The sequence below is a fragment of the Sapajus apella genome, unplaced genomic scaffold (genome assembly GCF_009761245.1).
Source record: "Sapajus apella isolate SASKATOON/1434 unplaced genomic scaffold, GSC_monkey_1.0 scaffold101, whole genome shotgun sequence".
Taxonomy (NCBI): domain Eukaryota; kingdom Metazoa; phylum Chordata; class Mammalia; order Primates; family Cebidae; genus Sapajus; species Sapajus apella.
In genome coordinates this window covers 1,535,141-1,556,348 of record NW_022437041.1, presented here as the reverse complement: position 1 = coordinate 1,556,348, position 21,208 = coordinate 1,535,141, and the positions used below count along the sequence as shown (strand labels likewise).

Below are 21,208 nucleotides of genomic sequence, written 5' to 3'. Positions count from 1 at the left end.
ATTAGAAATGCATTAGTTACTCAAGAAAATACAAACTTGCAATAAAATAAATAAATGGGGGAAAAAAAAAGAAAATACAAACTATGAAGAAAGCTAGACTCTCCTTTAACAGAATGGGAAGAAATGTAATTTAACGTCTATGTTTATCCCTAACACTAAATAGGTTGTTTGGGTTTTTTATTTTGGGATGATGGCAAAATTTGTCCTATATTAGACAACAGAACTCTAAGAGGAAAGAAGAGATGGAGAAAGAAAGGTAGAAAGAAGAAAAAACAAACTGTAATTAATCTTTCTACTAGAGATTGTTAACACTAAAAGTTAACCATTTACATGAAGTTACTATTAGTTCACCAACACTGGGAACAAAACTTACTAAAATACATCAGGAAATACAACAAAGATCCCTGCCCTCTCACAGTTTAAATTTCAGCAGAATTTTGATTATTAAGTGTAACATTACAATAATAAATGCTACAAAAAAAAGAAAAAGTCCAAGCAGGGTAAAGAGACTCTGAAGTTGGGGTAAGAGAAAGGGAAGAAGCAAGCCCTGGGCTGATGTTAAAGTAGGATGGTCAGAGCCAGAGTTGGTTTGTATTTCAACTGAGAGAGCAAGATACTCAGGAAGCTCCCGTGTGCAGGCGCTGATGTATGAAGATGTGCCTTGTATCTCGGTGCTGTCAGCTTACTACTGGAAGCCATACCTAGAACACTTCCTTATTCACAAAATACGTCATTTGTGTTGTAATTACTAATTTTTTCTCTGAAATATCTATTCATGCCTGTTGTCTCCTAATACATTGTGAAGTGACAATTCCTAAGAGACATATCAGGCATTATAAAGGACAGATTTTACCATTATAGTAGTATGGAGGCCATCATAAAAGCTATCAAATGCTACAGAGAAGATACGCCACATCAATGAAATTCTGAACTGCTGCCCAGAGTCGACTCAGTCAAAATATTTTCATACACACATTCTTATAAAACTAACATCAAAGAAATTCAAACTTTTTCCAAGACACAATACAGAAAAACAGAAAAATGTCACTGAAATAGAATATCCAATCACTTAAGCCATTCCACAGTTTAGACAACAGACTCAATTTGTAAATATCGAGCAAATGCTTACAACGAATCCAGGGCTATCTATCCACAATTACTACTTTAAAATACCTGACTAGGTAAAAATAACAAAACACAAACCAGAACTTCTTAAAATGCTTAAGAACCCCTGGTCTTGGTTTAGTTTGCGGTTTTCTTTCTTTTTCCCCTACTGTCTTCACTATTCTTCAGCAGAAGAAAAACAGGAGGCAAAGAAGAAATGTTTGTGAATGCATAAAACTGGAACTATAAAGACAGTTGCACAGGAATAAATGAGAGTATGTCTATGACTCCTGCCTACTATTGTACCTACAATTCTCGATATGAGTAAGTATCAGATGAGAGGAAGGAGTGGTCAGAACTTAATGAGAACAGGGAGGGATATTCTGGGAAGCAGAAGAGTGCAAGGACAAAATCTTACCTCCACTTCATGAGAGAAAAGAAGCCAGAAGTTGTCTAAGGAATACTTCCTTCTAGATAGGGTCCAGAAGAGAAAAATATCTTTCACACAAAGAGGATAAAAATGTGGTGTATATGATTTTCACCCCCTTGATCTCACGTCAAGCAAATCAATCAGTTGAAAAGAACTGCTCTAACAACTCAGACTCAACCAGACAAATTCACAAAACATAAGCAGGCCACACCTGGCATGTGTTCACTCAGAAAGCTACAGGACAGGAAAGGCTAGCAAGGTAGTATCACGCCAGACACACAGCAGGAAGACATGCAATTCAGGAGCTACTGTCTTTGCACCTCTCCCTACCACCATCACCATCACCATCACCATGTCACTGCTCAGGTAGGTATGCAAAGGGCAAAGAATTCACAGACAGTGCAAAAGCTACCCTGGTTTAGAAACAGCCGAGCTCCACTGAAGAACCACTAACTTTTTTTTTTTTTTTTTTTGAGACAGAGCCTTGCTCTGTTGCCCAGACTGGAGCACAGTAGCACTATCTCGGCTCACTGCAACCTCCGCCTCCTGGGTGCAAGTGATTCACCTGCCTCAGCCTCTCATGCAGCTGGGACTACAGGTGCACGCCACCACTCCTGGCTAATTTTTGTATTTTTAGTAGAGACAAAATAGGTGGGAGGATCGCTTGAGCCCGGGTTCCACTATGTTGGCCAGGCTGGTCTTGAACTCCCGACCTCAAGTGATCCACCCACGTAGGCTTCCCTAAATGATGGGATTACTGGCATGAGCCACTGCGCCAGGACCACTATCATCTTATAAACATCTCCTGGACGTGTCTTCCAGAGCACCCAATCCATCAAGGACATGCTCGGTTTTAAGAATTTGTACCACACCTTCCTGCCATGTATTAATATTTCCTCCCAAATCAGATGTCAGGGATCTCTTTACCATACCCTATTTGGTGCCAACATTCCACTTCAGGTTTCAAATGAGTCAGAGCTAAACATTAAACCAAGGTCATTTATCCACAGAAAGAGAAAGGGTTTAAGGAACCTTTTACTCACAATACACCTGGGTCCTCATCCCAACTCTGTCTCTAGGTGCCAGTGGTCTTAGGCCTACAACTTAAGCCTCTTAAGACGCAGCACCAACAAGCAATGACTCGGTTTACTGGACTGACTGCTAAGGTCCTTTGAAGCCGTTTAAAAAATAAGAACTAGGCCCTGAAACCAAAGAAGAAACTTATCTCCTGCCTTCTGAGAAATAAAACAACACAGATACAAAATCAAAATAAAGTTTCTTTTTTTTTTTTTTTTCTTTTTGGAGAGGGAGTCTCACTCACACTGGAGTGCAGTGGCACGATCTTGGCTCACTGAATCATCCGTCTCCCAGGTTCAAGCAATTCTCCCACCTCAGCCTCCCAAGTAGCTGGGATTGCAGGCATGTGCCACTACGCCCAGCTAATTTTTTGTACTTTTAGTAGAGACGGGGTTCTTGCCACATTGGCCAAGCTGGTCCTTGAACTCCTGACCTCAGGTGATCCACCCACCTAGGCCTCCCAAAGAGCTGGGATTACAGGCATGAGCCACTGCACCTGGCCTAACTGTTTTGATCACAGGACAGTTAAAGAAAAGCTGTCTCATTCAATCCCCTTTGTTTTATGCATAAAGATTGAGACCAAAAGTGGTTAAACGTTTTTACCACAGGTGACAAAGTGAGTATTAAACTCTACATTGCTGGTACGGTCAGTATCATTTAAATCTGACAATTTTATTAGGTATTATTGTCCCTGTTTTAAAATACAAGTCGATACGTGCAGTGGCTCATGCCTGTAATCCCAGCACTTTGAGAGGCTGAGGTGGGCAGATCAACTGAGGTCAGGGGTTCAAGATCAGCCTGGCCACACGGTGAAACACTGTGTCTACTAAAACTACAAAAATTAGCCAGGTACGGCAGCATGCACCTGCAGCCCCAGCTACTCCGGAGACTGAAGCAGGAGAGTCGCTTGAACCTGGGAGGCAGAGGTTGCTGTGAGCCGAGACCGGGCTACTGCACTCCAGCCTGGGCAACAAAGCAAGAAGTTGTCTCAAAAACACCAATGGAATAGAATGGAGACAGCCCAAAAGTAAATCCACATATTTACAGCCAACTAATGTTTCACAAAGGTGCCAAGAACACACAGTGGGAAAAGAAGAGACTCTTCAACACATGGTTTTGGGGAAACTGAATATTCACATGTAGAAGAATGAAATTAGACCCTTATCTTTCACCAAATACAAAAATTGAACAAAAAAAATGGATTAAAGACTTAAATGTAAGACTCAAAACTAGGAAATTACTAAGGAACACTTAATGGCAATAGTCTGAGCATGGATTTTTCAGATAGAACCTCAAAAAGCACAAGCCACAAGAGCAAAAACAGACAAATAGGATTATATAAAACCAAAAAACTTCTGCACAGCAAAGAAGGCAATTAACAGAGCAAAAAGATAACCTACAGAATAGGAAAAAGTATTTGCAAATTATATATCTGACAAATAATATCCAAAAGAACTCAGACAATTCAATAACAAAATATCAAATAACCTAATATTTGAAATGTGCGAAAATGGCCAGGCAAGGTGGCTCATGCCTGTAAACGTAACATTTTGGGGGGCGAAGGCTGGGGGATTGCTTGAGCCCAGGAATTTGAGACTAGCCTGGGCAACACATGGAGACCCCATCTCTAGAAATAATGAAAACATTTAAACAAAAAATAAATGGCAAAAGACCTGAACAGACATTTCTCAACAGACACGCAATATCAGCAGGTATATATGGAAGAATGTCTGACATCATAATCAAAACCACAGTGAAATATCACTACACTCATGATGTCAGTGTAAACATTATCAACGAGACAAAAGACGGCAAAGGCTGGTGAGAACATGGAGAAAACAGAATGCTTACGCACTGCTGGTGGGGATTTAACCAGTACAGCTATTACTGAAAACAGTATGAAGGTTTCTAAAAAAAAAAATTAACATAAATAACCACCAGCAATCCCACTACCGGGAAAATATCCAAAGAGAGTGAAATCACTATGGTGTTGAAGCGCTGTCTGCACTGCGGTATCACAGCACTATTCACAATAGCCAAGATACGGAATTCACCTAAATGTCCAACAATAGATAAACGGGGCCTGGCGCAGTCACTCAGGCCAGCATCCCAGCACTTTGAGAGGCCGAGGCAGGTGGATGGCTTGAGTCCCAGGAGTTTGTGACCAGCCTGGGCAACACAGTGAAAACACATCTGTACAAAAAGCCAGGCGTGACAGCACGTGCCTCCAGTCCCAGCTACTCAGGAGGCTAAGGAGCCCGGTAGGTGGAGGCTGCAGTGACCCAAGGTCACGCCACTGTACTCCAGCCTGGGTGACAGATTAAGACCCTCCCTCAAAAAATAAAAATAAAAAAAAGAAAAAAGAAAATATAGGACATATACACAAATGGAATACTATTCAGCCATTAAAGAATAAAATTCTGCCATATATGACAACATGAATGACATCAGGTTTAGTGAACAAGCCAGGCATATATGTGTATGTATACATACATACACATATATATGTAGTGTATATATATGCGTATTCCAGCCTGCAACAAAGCAAGACTCCATCTCAAAAAATATATGGATATGTTATGTATACATACACCCACAAAGGTTTAAAAAGTAGTAATATACACAACTTTTTAAAAAATATGTATTACTCCTTTTAAACCTTTTCATATACATACATGTTTTTAAATGTATGTATGTACATGAAAAGGCTTAAATAGTAATAGCGTATATGTATGTATACATGAATGTGTATATATACACATGTATATATAAAAAGCTTTTTTTTTTTTGAGGCAGGGTCTTGCTTTGTCGCCCAGGAGTACAGCAGCATAATCATAGCTCACTGTAGCCTTGCCTCCCCAACCCCAAGTTCAAAAGCTCTTGCCTCGGCCTCCCAAGTAGCTGAAACTGTGTGTGCCAGCAAGCCTAGCTAATTTTTAACTTTTTGTAGAGACGGGCCCTCACAATGTTGTCCAGGGTAGTCTTGAACTCCTGGGTTCAAGAAATCCTCGCCCCTTGGCCTCCTAAAATGCTGAGGAATGAGCCACTATGCCCAGCCAATATGATGTATTTCAAAAGACTGTGTTGTACACGGTAAAAATATAGTGTTAGCTGTGACTTCTTTTTAAATTGAAAAGGTTTAAAAAGCAGTAATAAAAAATTTTAAATAAAAAATTTAAAGGCACAGTAAGTAGCTCACAACTGTAATCCCAGTGATCTGGGAGGCTGAGGCAGGAGGATCCCTTGAGCCCAGGCATTTGAGGTTGCAGTGAGCCATGATTAACACCTCTACACTCCAGCTTGGGGAGCAGAGTATGATCCTGTATCTTAGGGGGAAAAAATGATGATGATGATGATGATTTTTAATTTAAGTGTCACTGTACTGAGGAGTGGGGCAGTCTATACCCATACTGTCTCACTGCCACAGCGCCCAGCAGGATGGAGTCGACACAGTAAGGCTCTTGGGCCCCTGCCAGAAGACAGTATAAGGCCATCAGCCAGTAACATACGTTTAAACCATCTACCTGACCCAGCTTCCAAATATTTTTGACCTATATGTTAAAAAACTGATGATACATATAAAAATCAAGGACTTTATCCAATGAGTTAGGTCAAATTTACTTAATTTGCATAATCAGTATTCACAAGAGAGACTGAAATTTTAAAACGCATTGTCTTCAACCTTTTGGAAGTTTACCAAAAAGTCTTGGAAGGCACAAAAGCACTAGTCATTACTAGAGTCACATTGTGCTGCTTACTGCTATTCATCACCCAATCCAAAAGCCTGAGAGTCAGACCTCTTTCCTTTGCCTCCTTTGTCTGTCACAACCACTAAATTTGGTCAGTTCTTTCTAAATCTCTCTACGCTGCCTACTGCTCCCCCTTCAATCACACTATCCATACTCCTCATTCCTCTCTTCCCCTGCAACTTTGAGGTCTAAAGCCCAAATTGTTTCTAATGCATCCCCAAATTTATAACTGAAAATCATTTGATGCCTAAAAATTCAGCTTTTGATTTTTTTAGTTTTGAGGCGAGAGGTAATAATGGGTTTGTCGAGGCACTGCTTAGTTAACTATTCATTTAACTAACAACTCTTCAGATGCCTTCAGCCTCCTTGCTGACGATTCTAATTTTCTTCAAAACAGCAACATGCCCAGATAAATACTTGCTTTCCTAACCCTTCTTGCAGGCAGAGGCAGCAATATTTAACAGTTCTGGCTGGTAAGACCTCAGGAGAGGTCAGCTAGGGAGGGGATGAGGCGGCTTAGGAAGCTTTTACTTTCCTGAAAATAAAGAACAGATGCAGCACTTCTTCCTGCTTAAGCATGATGACTCCTGCGGCAGTAGCCACTTTTCCACCAAGGCAACAAACCTGATGGAATTCATCACACTAAGGACAATGGAATTTTGAAAAACAGTACATTCCTGTCTCACAATTTGTTTAAAATAGTATTTTAGTTACTTGTAACCAACTGAACATCATCATTCTCCCCCCCAAACCTATGTCACACGATGCATTTCAAACTTTCTATGTATAAATTTGATTCATCTCCCACTCCAAACTTGTTCCTCCTCTCATATTTCCTACCGTGGTGTATGGCCCCATTTTCACCCAACCAGTCACCCAAAGTAGAGATACGGCCCTCCCCCTCCCTCATTTGCTGTAATTAAGCACTAAGCACCATGACTTTCTATTTCTAGAGTACTACTTGACACACGTATGTTTTTAGTTTCCCAACACCTTATACCTTAGCAGACTTTGGAAATGCTATATCCCCTGGCTGAATTTTAGGTCACTCACATCCTACTTTACTGAACAGTATGAATATTCATTTTATATGCCTGTCTCCCTTCACTATGTTATATGGAAAAATTGGGGGCCACAAAGAAATAGCACTCAAATATAAATTTTCCCAGCAAAGCAATTTAATGCAGCAATGGCAAGCACGCGCCTGAACAGGAGACAGGAAGGGATTCTTACCCCTGACGCAGGCAGCCCCTACAGCTATGTCATACTCCTATTGGCTAGGGTTGAACAGCACAGTCTCAGCTAATCCCAACTGGCTATTTTAAAGACAGCAGGGAATATGAGTCGGAGTGGTAGGGTGAGCAATGTGGCAGGAAAAACGGTTACTGAACAGGTGACTAAAGGTGACTTAGGTCAGAGCAGATGACTGGGATGGCTCAGGACAGAGTAAGTGACCAGGGGAAAAGATGTGAAGATTAGAACTGGTGGAAAAGGTTATTTACTGAAAGTAGTTGGAAGTTAAGCTTTAAAATGGGGGACGAAGAACTGAACATACTGATTCTTTGAAGAGAAATTTAGAACTCATTGTACCAACAACTAGAAGGTATATATCCTGAAAGATGCCTTATTCAACGTTATAACTTGAATGCCCAGAACAATGACTGGAGAACATAAGGGATAGAGGCTAAAATGAAGACCTTGAACACCTTACTCTACAGCTAATCAACGACAATAAATAGATAAAACAGATGCATAGATGGTTTTTCACTCCTCCATAAAATAGATTCCAAGAAAAATTAAGATAAATGTTTGCCTACAGCAAACCACTTGTGAAGTTCAGAATACTGTAAGTAAAATTTTTGTTCCAATGGTAAAGAACGAGAACTGCGAACGATTATTTCACAACCACACTTCATTCTGAAATGCTGTATTACCTAAACACATTTTCATAATGACCACATCTTAGTAAAACACTCTAAGCTCATTTTAATACAATGGTACTCTGTAACAAATGCAAATGCAAAATTTTTAAAATATAACTTTTGCTTTTAAAGTGCATCCTAAGTTTTGCTCTTGTCAGGTACAAGGTTGTGTTTTGATCCTACTGGTTATTCCGGTCAGCAGAGTAACCGGGAAGGCAAAGGAGTACATGAACGAGAAAGCAGCAGCAGCCTGGAGGCGACTGAGAAAGGCCTACAGTTATTTTTCCTTCACTGATCTATAAATAGCTAAAAAGATGCTGGAAAACTGAGCAGACAACTCAGGAAATTAGACAGCTTACAATAAGCAGGGCCTCTCTTCATTATGAGTCTTGACCCCAAGATGCTGGAAAGGCAAATCTGCTCTACCAGCATCCCAACGGTGGCAGGAATAAAATCTGAAGAATACAGATGCCCCTGAAATGTCACTATAATATAATGACGCTGTGTATGCATTTTCAAATCTAGGTTTGCTGGTGACTATTATGACATGGAACCCAACGAAAAGCACTTATATTCCTATTTCCATTTCCTGCTTCTCCCTTCCTAATAATCAGATTCATTGGATGCCAGGCCATTTCACTTATAAACCTTATAACACACACAATGTCAAAGAAAACGTCTACCTTTTTCTACAATTATATAAGTACATTCGTTTATTCAGCAATATTTACACTGGCTTCCATTTCACAGATTCATCCATTCCTTATCAAATTCTAGGAAATAAGATGGAGAAAATTACTCACAGAACTAGAATAGACTGCAATAATACTGCTACTCTACCACTCACTGAGAAACAACGGGCTGGTTATTTTATCTCTCTAAACTTCAGTAAAACAAGACTGTAATGTTATCTTCTCTGAGAGGGGAGTTAGGTCAACTAAGTAAGATAATGCATATCAAGCATGTAATAGTACTTGGGATATAAGAAGTACTTAATAAATGGTAGCTGTTGCTATTTTTCCTAGATTTTGTATGTGATGGGAAACACTGAACTGCCCTTTACCAGAACTACAGTTTTGCTGAAATAAACTATCGATGCACCCAATCTGAACATCTAGAATGCTTTATTTTGTGTGCTTATGAACATTACACAGTTTATTTTATAAAAACAGCATGACCTTGCTTCTAAACACACTGTTTTTGGCATTCTGAAAATGGGGTGGTAAATCTAGATTAAATACTGAATATAAAAAGAGAGGGGAGAAAAAAGAATTTACAGGAGTAGGTTAAGATTACGGCTTCAAAGAAATGATGCCCGGTTTAACTAACACCACATCATCATCTATAGTGGGTGCAGGATTAATCAAATGTCCATTATTTAAACAAACATCAGTCTGGTGTTTTTATTTCTGTTCCGTCTTCCAAATAGTAGCTGCAAAGCAATGAAACTACCGCCGAGAATAGCAATACCGAATTCCTGAGAAGGATATTTTCAGCGACAGCAAATAATGGGTAAATTTAATAAGGCTTCCATTAAGCCTGCTCCATAATTATACAGTATTTTAAAATAGTACCTTTATTTTGGTATTGGAAGTCATGCAGATTGCTGAATATCTGCATAGTCTAAAATTTTCCTTTTAGATATGACATCAAAATAATTTTAAAAGTCATAAAAAATACCAGTTTCCCATTCATGGTAGTTCCTTATAGGCAGCATAAGCTCTCAGGTCTCCCAGACTGTTTGCTACCCAGGGAAATCTAATGTGCTCTATAAATTCTATTAATATGCATCTTTTCTAGTGCAGTAATAAAGATGTTAATAGTTTGATTCAGTCTAACTTCAAATTCCACTAGTACAGTAACTAATCTTCTAATTTGAAAGAATTCACCAAATCTTTCTTAGATCTTGAAAAAACTCTACTTCTATGCCATTGACTGGGAGAAATATAAAATAAAACTGGCTGTTTCTTTCCAAGGGCAAAGCAGCAGTATTAAAGAGCAGAATGGGTTCAATGGGAAGGAAAAAGGTGAATGTCAACGAATAACCACTGAACATTCTGACTCCTCAGTTTGCCATTTTTTAGACCATGCAAGGTGGTAAGAAATCAGAAACCAGGAGTCTAGAAATTAGAAACCAGGCATCTAGGGCCACTGGCCTTTTATAAATCTTCACTTGGTAATACATGAACGGTGACTTTCTTTTCCTCACTTACCATTTTATCCACTCTTCCAAGCCAGAAACTCAGGACACATTAGTAGAAAGCTAAGCAATTACTACCCACATTCAAAGAAACTAGTTCTATTCCCTGCAATATAGAAGGTCCAGATGCCCGAGTTTGTTATTTCAGTATCAGCTGATCTTTTCTAAGTCTCTCAAGTGTTCCTGAATATTCATTCATTCACTCTTTAAGAGCCTATTTAAGGGCAGGCACTGGGAACAAACATTAACTGTAAGTCTTCCGTACCCTCCTCACGGAGTAACATTGACCCTAATGACTCAAGTGACCTAATGAGGGCCTTTCCTCATTGAGGCTAAAAATGTGGCCATGGTATTTTTATCCAAAGGCATGACTAGATTCCTGAAAAATTAAAATGCAGCTTCTCATACTCACCCTTTCACTGACCAAAACAAAGCCCATAGTGGAAGGAAGGAGAAAAGAAACAAAAAGACATTAAGAAGTCTTCAAAGAGAATCCATTTGTGAATTCTCTTCTTTATTAGGCTTAACTACATGTAATGCTGTCAAACATCACAGTTCTTCATTCATTTAATAGCTACTGAATGTATACTATTTATCACGCATAATTTCAGATGCTAAGAACAGCAGTCAAGAAACTACCTTCAAGTTTACATTTTAATGGAGTACAAACGAAATGAATATATGGCGAGTGTCTTATTTTCTTGATTTCTCACAAATTGAACTTTTATAAAATCAAGAGATACTTATGATTTAGCACTGTAGCCATTCAGGCACATGGCCTGCAAACCAGACAGCAACTCCATATAATATCTCAAGAAAATGGAACTTATAGAAAGCACAAGCTCATAAAAACTAAGAAAAATCTGAATAATCAGGTGTTTTTTTTTTTTTTTTTTTGAGACAGTGTTTCACTCTTGTACCCCAGGCTGGAGTGCAATGGCATGATCTCGGCTCACTGTAACCTCTGCCTCCCAGGTTCAAGCGATTCTCCTGCCTCAGCCTCCCAAGCAGCTGGGATTACAGACAACTGCTACACACCCAGCTAATTTTTGTATTTTTAGTAGATGGGATTTCACCACATTGGCCAGGTTGGGTCTCGAACTCCTGACCTCAGGTGATCCACCCACCTTAGCCTCCCAAAGTGCTAGGATGACAGTCAGCACCTGGCTGATAGGTTTTAAAAGAAACTACAGCAGTTCCACAGGTGAAGAATATTTACATCCTATCTAATTTGATCCTGGAACCTTTTCAATAACTTGTCAAAAAGCATGGTCCCATCTCCTTTATTTTTCCAATTAATGGCTGGATTCCTATAAAATGAGGGCTTCCCTTGACTTGTTTAGATTAAGCAAATAGACATGAACGGTCAGGAGAAAGGAGCTTTTTAATCCTGAGGCAGAGAACCTACATAAAATGGTCATTCACACACTTTTTCTTAACTGCCCCATGACAGAAATTGTTGAAATCTGTGGAATAAACAGTGACCAGTCATTACATTGTGATACACAGCTAGTCCAGATCCCAGTCTAGGCAATAGCACCAATTAGCAACTTTGCAGATCATGTTACATCATACTTCTGTGACCATTTAATGTTCCTCTGTGATCATCTGCCATACTTGTATGGCCGGGTCTCCAGAAGCTCCAGAATCAATCACATGACACAAAGAAACATGCCAAGGAATCACTGGCCCTGTGTGTTGAATTAGTGGTCTACAGTTCAACCTCATCCATTTCCTACACAGTCATTTCATTGTAATGCAACCGTTGCCCTTTCCTTCCCTATGCCTTGGTATTAGTTACTTCAAATTTCAGCCAGAAGACAGTTGGGAAATCCTCTTTTCACTAACAGAAAGCCCTTGGGGACTCACTCATCCCAAAATACTGCATAAGGTCAAACTGGCTATACTCCAGCAGGTGTCTCACCGACCTTTATTTAAATAAGGGGTCATTTTCCAAATGCATCAATTCTAAACGGCATACATAACTATAAAGAGCTCATTTCTGGAGCACAGAATTGATAACCTTCATTTCTCATTAGTTTCCAATGTGCACTCCTTCCCATGATGCAACAGGTTTACTTCCAGTTGTGCCTGCTTTAATTCAGCACTCTTGTTCTAATGGCTTTCCCTCTTCTATCTAGAGTCTGCCTACCTTTCAAGAGCCTGATGACCTCGTTCCTGATGAAAGCTTTCCCTTACTACTTTGTCTTACCAGGATGTTTCTCTTCCCTGAAGAATGCCGATAACAACCAGTCATTTTACAGTGTTAGAAAACAAGGTCTAGGCAGGTTAAATAGCTTACCCCTAATCATACAACTGACTAATGGCAAAGGCTGGACTACAACCCAGACCTTCAAACTTCCAAGATTCTTCTACCTTCCTCATTCTAACATTATTTCCGACACTAATCTGACCGCATCTCCTTACACTTAAGATTCTCCACACCTAGATATTTTATCCAAAGTCAATCCACCCTTAAAAATCAAAGGTCACGTGCAATCTTTTCCATTCACACTTCCTTTTGGCAGCTTTAACTCACTGAATTTCCTCTTTTCCAAATTTACTACATTTAGACTAGTCAAATGCAATAATGAAAAGAGGGTAACAGAGTAGAAGAAGTTCGATCTGTTACTGACTACATAACCAATTGAGGTAACGCACTACCTCGGATCAGCTCAAGTTTACGGTATTTTAATCACTATCACATAGCACAGCATCTTTGTACTTGATGTTGTCATTTACTCCCAACAACTTGAGAAGGGAGGAATTTACCGATCATGTTTCACAAAAAGCCCTAAGATGTTAATCCATTTGTTGAAGTTTATACAATTATTCACAGCAGCTACTCAAAAGAGCTGAGATTTAAAGCTGGGTCACATTCTTTAAATACTGCAAACTGTAATTCCCTTCTAAGAGCCAGAACTTAGGACTACTGATTCTTGGACCAGAATTATTTACATTATAACCTATAGCTTGTCATAGAATTCCATCCTTTTCATACCTCTAAAATCACAGTTAACATAATCTAACCTAGTCCTCAGGAAACGAACATAAACTTAGAAATGTTCTTTAGAACTATGAATGTCATAAAAGACAAAGAATGGCTGAGGAGCTATGCCAGATAAAAGTCTCAAGAAACATGACAACAGGCCGGGCGCGGTGGCTCAAGCCTGTAATCCCAGCACTTTGGGAGGCCGAGACGGGTGGATCACGAGGTCAAGAGATCGAGACCATCCTGGTCAACATGGTGAAACCCCGTCTCTACTAAAACTACAAAAAATTAGCTGGGCATGGTGGCGCGTGCCTGTAATCCCAGCTACTCAGGAGGCTGAGGCAAGAGAATTGCCTGAACCCAGGAGGCGGAGGTTGCGGTGAGCCGAGATCACGCCATTGCACTCCAGCCTGGGTAACATGAGTGAAACTCCGTCTCAAATAAAAAAAGAAACATGACAACTAAATCCAACGTATGCAGAAAACTGCTGAAGCTAAGTGACAGGATACAATAATTTATTTCATTATTCTTTTACTATTTTCAAATTTTTCTAAATAAACGTTTAAAAATAAAGTCCTTCATTGAGAAATCTTGCTGCATGTCAATCTTTTTCTTCCCTTCCTCAGCCTATCCATACTCGATCTCCTCTAGAAATAAGTCCCAAAGTGACTTCACACATCTTTCTTTCATTTACCTCCCTTCCAAACAATGTGAAATTTTTTTAGCCAGACTAAATTCATGCAGATTACAAATTACATGCATTAACTTTCTCTCTAAATACTAAACTCCCTGAGGGAAAGGGCCTTATCTGGTAATTAACATAAATTTTGTAGTCTAAAAGGATTATGTACCACCTTTCATCACTGGCTGTGAACTCGGCCTCTCTTTGGCACATGGGAAATGAAGCTTTCACAATCCCATCCGAGGCTGTTCCTTGTGAAGGTTAGAGAAGGCAAGCCTGTTTCCATTAAGGCAACCTTCACATCTGACACACTTTTAGATACTACAAGTGATTTACAATGTTCTTAGCTAAAGATGTTAAAAAAAAAAAAAAAATCCATGAATCTTCCAACTAATAAAAAAACAGCCATTAATTACTAGAAAACTAGAAGTCCAAGACAGAATGGGACTGAAAGAATCACAATGCAAGAACAACCCTCATCCCAATCCTACAGATAAACAGGTTTCGAATAATCCCAGCATTCCAAGTAACCGATGTAAAGGTGAAGCATGAAGTGTTGAAATCTAAAGTATTAATAAGCTATGTTTTATTCTATTAATTCAAAGTATACTTAAGGTACATTTGTACAATGTTGATCAATTCACCAAAATGCTGCTTCTGACCATTACTGTCAAATTTACTTATTAGATAAGACTGTCTTTACTAAATGGAATGCATTCTGTTAGGTACTACAGAGTATGTAACAATTACAATATTCCCTCCTCCTCTAATACAAGTTATAGAAGACACAACTACAATACAAGACAGATATAAACACTGTAAGCCTGTGTCAAAGCATCTAGGAATTCATGTGAGAATGTCATGCCTGACTGGGGTCGTAGAAGAGGTGATGTAACAGAACTAAGAGAAAAACATCAAGAAGCTGAGCATGTACCCTGAAAATTACAAATAACCCAAATCCCTTAACAGTATCATGAGTCTGCTCCTAACACAGATGTCAAATTTTACTCTATATATACTAAGTTGAGCTCTTATATACTTGAAGAAGAAAGGTATCTGACCTAAAAACTCCAAGTCCACCAACGCTGAAGCCACATCACTGGAAATTCAATTTTACTGGGCTAGCTTTCATAATGCTATTCAAGTCGAGTGTGAGAAAAGGCAGAGTTCCTGGATCAGTGGCTTCTAGCAGATAGGGCTAAACAAGGCAGTTGCAAAGAGCAACAGGTTCTTTCAACAGTGGATACGTAGTTGCAAGCCAAAGCATAGACAATCAAATACCTAGTTGCAAACCAAAGCACAGACAATCAGGTAAGTGCAGAAAGGACTCGTGATTAAATATTAGTCGTTTCAGGCTCATCCACAAATATCAAACAATTAGCATCAACAGTATCTTTATCTTCCAACTCCAACAATGTTTTAATAATGTAGCTTATTATAGTTGAATGTGGAGGTACTTTTTAGCAAAATGAATCCCTCTCTAAATTCAAGTAATAGAACTGTTACACATTATGGAAAAAAAGAAGTCAGCCATAGAAAAACAAATATCATGAGCAATATATTCTGCACATTTTGTCTTGTGTTGTACATATGTGTCTTGTATCTTTTAACTGAGAGGAGGGAAAATCAAAGTCTTTTACTAATTCCCCCAAGAATCCTGGAGAGAAACCTGTGAACAGCAGGAATATAAGTGGTCCATTCAAAAACAGACTGAAGGAAAAAGAAAAGCTTGATTAGTATAATTTTTTTTAATGTACAGTAACTTCAAGGAGAACTCATATCACACTAAAAACAGTATTTTTACCTTCTCAATCATAAAATACATACACTAACAAAAATTTAATATTCAAGCCTTAAAAAGTTACATAACACCTTCATATTCACTGATTTACATTACTCACTGGGCATACCTACACCCATATCACTGATGATAAGCTTTTGTTTGAAGCCAATTTTTTCCAACCAAGGAGGTTCAGACTATGCTCAAATCTTTAAGACAGAGAAAACCCCTACAATTGGGCAAACAAGATAAATGTTTAAAACATGGAACGGGCTAAGCTCAAAAAGGTTTTCCTATTTAAAAGATTATTCCAAAAATCTCACTTCAAAGAAAAAAGATACCTAATTTTTTCATGCTTCCAATTCTACTTTGAGTAATATTTTACTTTGAAGTTTGAGAGCCTTATAGCTAAAAGATTCTCAAATTATTCTGCCTGAAAACCAGGTGACTGCATTTATTCATTTGCCTCAATCAGATTATATAATCAGATTTTCCAAAACCTTGAAAGATGTGATTCAAACACAACCATCACAAAAGTACAAATATGCACTAGTATGTTTTCTCCCGAGTACATCTGAAAAATCTACTCTTCTCCTGAGTATGCTGAACAATCTACTCTTCAGGTGGATCATTTACAAAATAAGAACATAATTCCCTGAATCAGTAAAGTTAACTTTATTTTCATGAAAGGATGACAATGAAATTCCACTTACACTATCACAATTTACATTTTCCTGCAATTCATGCAGCTTTCTTCAATCCACAATCTACAAACCCCAACCACACACAAATTTGATGTTAGACGGATATTTTAACGTTTAGTTCTCATCTCAACACTCACTGTTGCTACAGTCTCTCATTCCCACTGTTCACTGTGTTACCTGGAGAACAAAGGACTAAAGAAGCCAAAAAGAACTAGATCAAATGATGAGGCCAGTTTTCAGGGTAACGCATAATAACATCAGCTAATCAAAAACTGGAGTATTTCTACCATTTAATCCTTCAAAACAATAACCTCCTGTTTTCCCTCACTCTCCTTCCCAATAACTTGACAGAAGTCTGGGGAAGGTTGGATCTCGAGCCGAAAACCTCCACAAACGTGAAAGCAAATGGAAATCCTAGCACAGTCACGTGACTGACTAAAAATCCCAGAACTCTGTAAACAACCTTTGTTCTCAATGCAAAAATCATTTCTGTACTTTAAACCTCAATTGAGCTCCTCCAATAATGGGTCCTACTTTACCAAGTTATTAGTTCTATTAATAATTATTTGAAAATTCATTCTTCTCGATGATTCAAATACATCTAACTGTAACTATTTCTTATGTGCTGTGGGGCTAAATAAACTGCTCTGCTTCAAATGAAAATGTGTAGCTACTGGAAAGCCTTTCTCCCAGTCTCTCATTCTCGCTTTCCGAATTTGTGACCTATCAATTTCAAAAACCTATTCTATTCCAGTTTGTCCTTAAAGACTCCTAAAATGGAACACAGTACTTTACTCACAGCACCTTTTTCTTCAAAACTTAAATTTATTCTTTTAACTGACAATGCAATGGGAGTAGTAAAACTCAGAATCTCCTCAACTGCTAGTAAGATCTAGAAAGTCTAGATAAAAATTCATAAAAATCTGTCACTGTAACTGAAGCTGACAAATGGTGCTTCAAAAACTGAACACCTAAATGCAAAAGAAATGAACTTGGAACCCTAATTCACACCATATAAAAAATTATCACAAACTGGGTTATAGAACTAAGAGCTAAAACTCTGAAACACTTAGAAGAAAACATACAGGTAAATCCTTATAATCTTGGATTAGGCAATGGTTTCATAGATAAGCCACCAAAAGCACAAAAAACAACAACAACTAAAACTGAGATCATAAAAATGTAAAAACTTTTTTCATTTCAAAAGACACCATCAAGAAAGTGAGGAGATAACCCACAGGACAAAATGTTTGTGAATCACAGATCTGAATCATATTATTTGCATCTAGAATATATTAAGACTACAACTCAGTAAAAAACAAGCCAATTTTGAAATCTGAACAGATACTCCAAAGAGTAATACACAGACGGCCAAGAAGAATATGAAAATACGTTCAACATCATCAGAGATCAGAGAAATGCAGAACGAAATCACAAAGAGATACTACTTCACACCCATTAGGATGGCAATCAACAGAAGAGTAGCAGTAAGGGTTGGCAAGGATATGAGAAAGATGAGGAATTGAAACCTCATTCACTGCTGCTGGAAATCAAAACGATGCAGTCCTTTGGAAAACAGGCCGGCAGTTCCTCAGTTATTAGCATTTCATTAATGAATTAACAGGATTTTTAAAAACATTTAGTATAAAACTGACAAGTATCATTTTATTTCACAAGAATGAAAAACAGATCCGGACATGTTTCCTTCGCGCGCGCGCGCGCGCGCGCGCGCGTGTGTGTGTGTGTGTGTGTGTGTGTGTGTGTGTGTGTGTGTGTGTGTGTGTGTGTGTGTGTGTGTGTGTGTGTGTGTGTGTGTCAATGATTACTAACAAGTTACTGTCATGATTCACTAACAAACCAATTAAAATAGCTCACTAATTTATTCAATTCCCAGGTTTTCAAATTTTCAAGTAAAAAATTACCTTCCAGCCATGCGCGGTGGCTCACACCTATAATCCCAGCACTTTGGAAAGCCAAGGTGGACAGATCATGAAGTCAGGAGATCGAGACCATCCTGGCTAACATGGTGAAATCCCATCTCTACTAAAAATACAAAAAAAATTAGTTGGGTTCGGCAGCAAGCGCCTGTAATCCCAGCTAGTCTGGAGGCTGAGGCAGGAGAATCGCTTGAAGCTTGCAGTGAGCCAAGATCGCGCCACCGCCCTCCAGCCTGGGCAACAGAGCAAGACTCCACCTCAAAAAAAAAAAAAAATACCCTCCAAACTGACAAGGATTTTATACTTCAAATAGTAAGCTGGGGAAGGAATGACTTTTAATCAAATTATGGAATGGGCTACTAATCAGTATTAGCAAATAAAGCTGACAGAGATACCACATTTCTTTTAATTTTGCTTTTAATTTTTTGGATTACATAGTAGGTACATATATTTATGAAGTACATGTGACATTTTGATACAGGCATGCATGCGTAATAAAAAATATGAAACACTTCATAAAAGTGTGTGTCATCCTTATGCAGGGGTCATGCTAATCTTTGTATCACTCCAATTTTAACATACGTGCTGCCAAAGTGAACATTAGTTGCCGCATTGTTTAAAAGGTAGTCATTAACTAGAAATGCCTCTCTCAAAACAAGACCTGTGAAAGCACAGGCTGCTGGGTCCCACCCCGCTTTCTGACTCAATGGCTAGGTATGGGATTCAGCCAAGAATCTGCACTTTCAACAAGTTAGGAGGAGATGTTGATGCTTCCAAGGACCATGCTTTGAGAACTACTATACTATCCTGGATCATCTAACACAATATTCTTTTCAAGACAAAAAAGGGGTAATATTAACGATCCAATCATTTGTCAAGTATCATTTACCAGATACATCAGAGAAGCTTTAAATCATCAGGACTTTCCCAGGGTTGCTTGCTCCAATTAATGCATCTTCTACTAATACGCCCATAAGATGCCCTTCAAGTCCTGCATCCATGAAGCCTTCTGACTCCTCCAGCTAGAAACAACTGCATATTCCTTTGAACCTAAGTCATCACTTGCACCATAAAAAGATGACTGCCAACTTGTAGGACTTGTTTAGCTACTCATATTGAAGACTTTCTTACCAACTAACTAAGTTCCATGGTAGCTTACTGAGGGCATTTTCATATTCCTCACAATTCTTGACACTGGCTCTCCATAAATATCCAATAAGTATGTCTTCAGTAAATAATTAAAATCAATGTAGCCTTGATTTCACCCCCTTTTCAGTAAAAAAAGAAAAAGGCACAAATCAAGCTATTACAGAGAAATGAAGTCCAAATCAAAGCCTTTTCCAATGACTGTACATGATGTTCAATTACAATATACAGCCATATAAGTTTAGGCTTAAGGAATAAGAACATTAGAATGGCAGTTTCGGCAAAAACAATATAACTCTTCAGTTGGTCAACTAACCTACAGTTCTCCTCTCACGAAATGCATTCAACAATACAGAAGTTGGATTGTTTTAAAGAGTAATTGTCCGGGCCGGGTGCAGTGGTTTACGCCTGTAATCCCAGCACTTTGGGAGGCCGATGTGGGCAGATCACGAGGTCAGGAGTTCAGGACCAGTCTGGTTAATATGGTGAAACCCCATTTCTACTAAAAATAGAAAAATTAGCTGGGCATGGTGGCGCACACCTAAAGTCCCAGCTACTCAGAAGGTTGAGGCAGGAGAATCACTTGAACACAGGAGGCGGAGGTTGCAGTGAGCCGAGATCGCGCCACTGCACTCCAGCCTGCTGGGCAACAGAGCAAGATTCTACCTAAAAAAAAAAAAAAAAAAAAAAAAAAAAAGGAGTGTGTCATAGATTATAATCAGTGTGGAACCTGCTGCCCAAGTATATTTTCTATAACGTATTATCTACATTAAAAAAAAAACCTTTGTGTATGGTATATAACTCAACATGCTGCCACCTGACCCACATACAGAAGCTCAACTGGTGTATCTCGTTCCCACCAAGTCCCTTGAGTCATTTCTTTTTATGGTGTCTCCAACATCATAGAAAACAGCACAGAATTCTGCAACATCCTAAAAGTGTTTCAAATTATCTGTAACTCTTATTAAAAATTCTTCTATGACATTCTTTATAACTTCTTCTATTATCCTTTCATCTGTCTGCCCTTTATAGGCTGTGAAGGGGGGGGGGGGAACCACAGGGGACCTAATGTTATTTATCTCCAAAACCTAAAACCAGTACCTGGTATATAGTAGGTACTCAAGGAACACTTTTCAATCCAATCGCTGTTGCTACTTGCTATCTTGTATACTATTCTTCACACAGCTCATTAGACTATGAGTATCAGTATCTGACAATTTAGCAAGAACTGAGACCTGCAGCAGCTCCAGAAACTCATAAGAAAAACGTACCAAATATGCAGATGTGTTTAACCTATGAGGGACCTGAAGGTCAGAAGAGACAATGAAGAAGTCACTGAAACACTAATTAAGTCACCTGAAGGAGTTTGGGAGGTTTTTTTGTTTTTTAAACATATACATGCAGTTCTCATTTTAGATGACAGTGTGGGACTGCAAAAATAATTTGAAACTGAACAAAGTGCTCTTTTTTTTTTTTTTTTTTTTT

The 21,208-nt window shown here is 38.7% G+C and overlaps 1 protein-coding gene, 1 long non-coding RNA gene and 1 other non-coding gene across 10 annotated transcripts in view; 1 reads left to right on the top strand and 2 right to left on the bottom strand.

Moving 5' to 3' along the window:
• Positions 1–21,208, bottom strand: part of TBL1XR1 (TBL1X receptor 1) — a 195,657-nt gene that overhangs the window by 97,763 nt on the left and 76,686 nt on the right. The window lies entirely within an intron of this gene.
• LOC116536542 lies at positions 19,075–19,176 on the bottom strand. Its single transcript, XR_004262694.1, has one exon. It is a non-coding gene; the product is annotated as a U6 spliceosomal RNA (small nuclear RNA).
• The window catches only part of LOC116536510, a 16,914-nt gene continuing 15,701 nt past the window's right edge, over positions 19,996–21,208 (top strand). Inside the window, exons 1-2 of one of the 2 annotated variants that reach the window (XR_004262681.1) lie at positions 19,996–20,104; positions 20,836–20,838. This is a non-coding gene — a long non-coding RNA (uncharacterized LOC116536510). The remainder of the gene's footprint in view (positions 20,105–20,835; positions 20,839–21,208) is intronic. The other variant, XR_004262680.1, reaches the window with a different exon arrangement.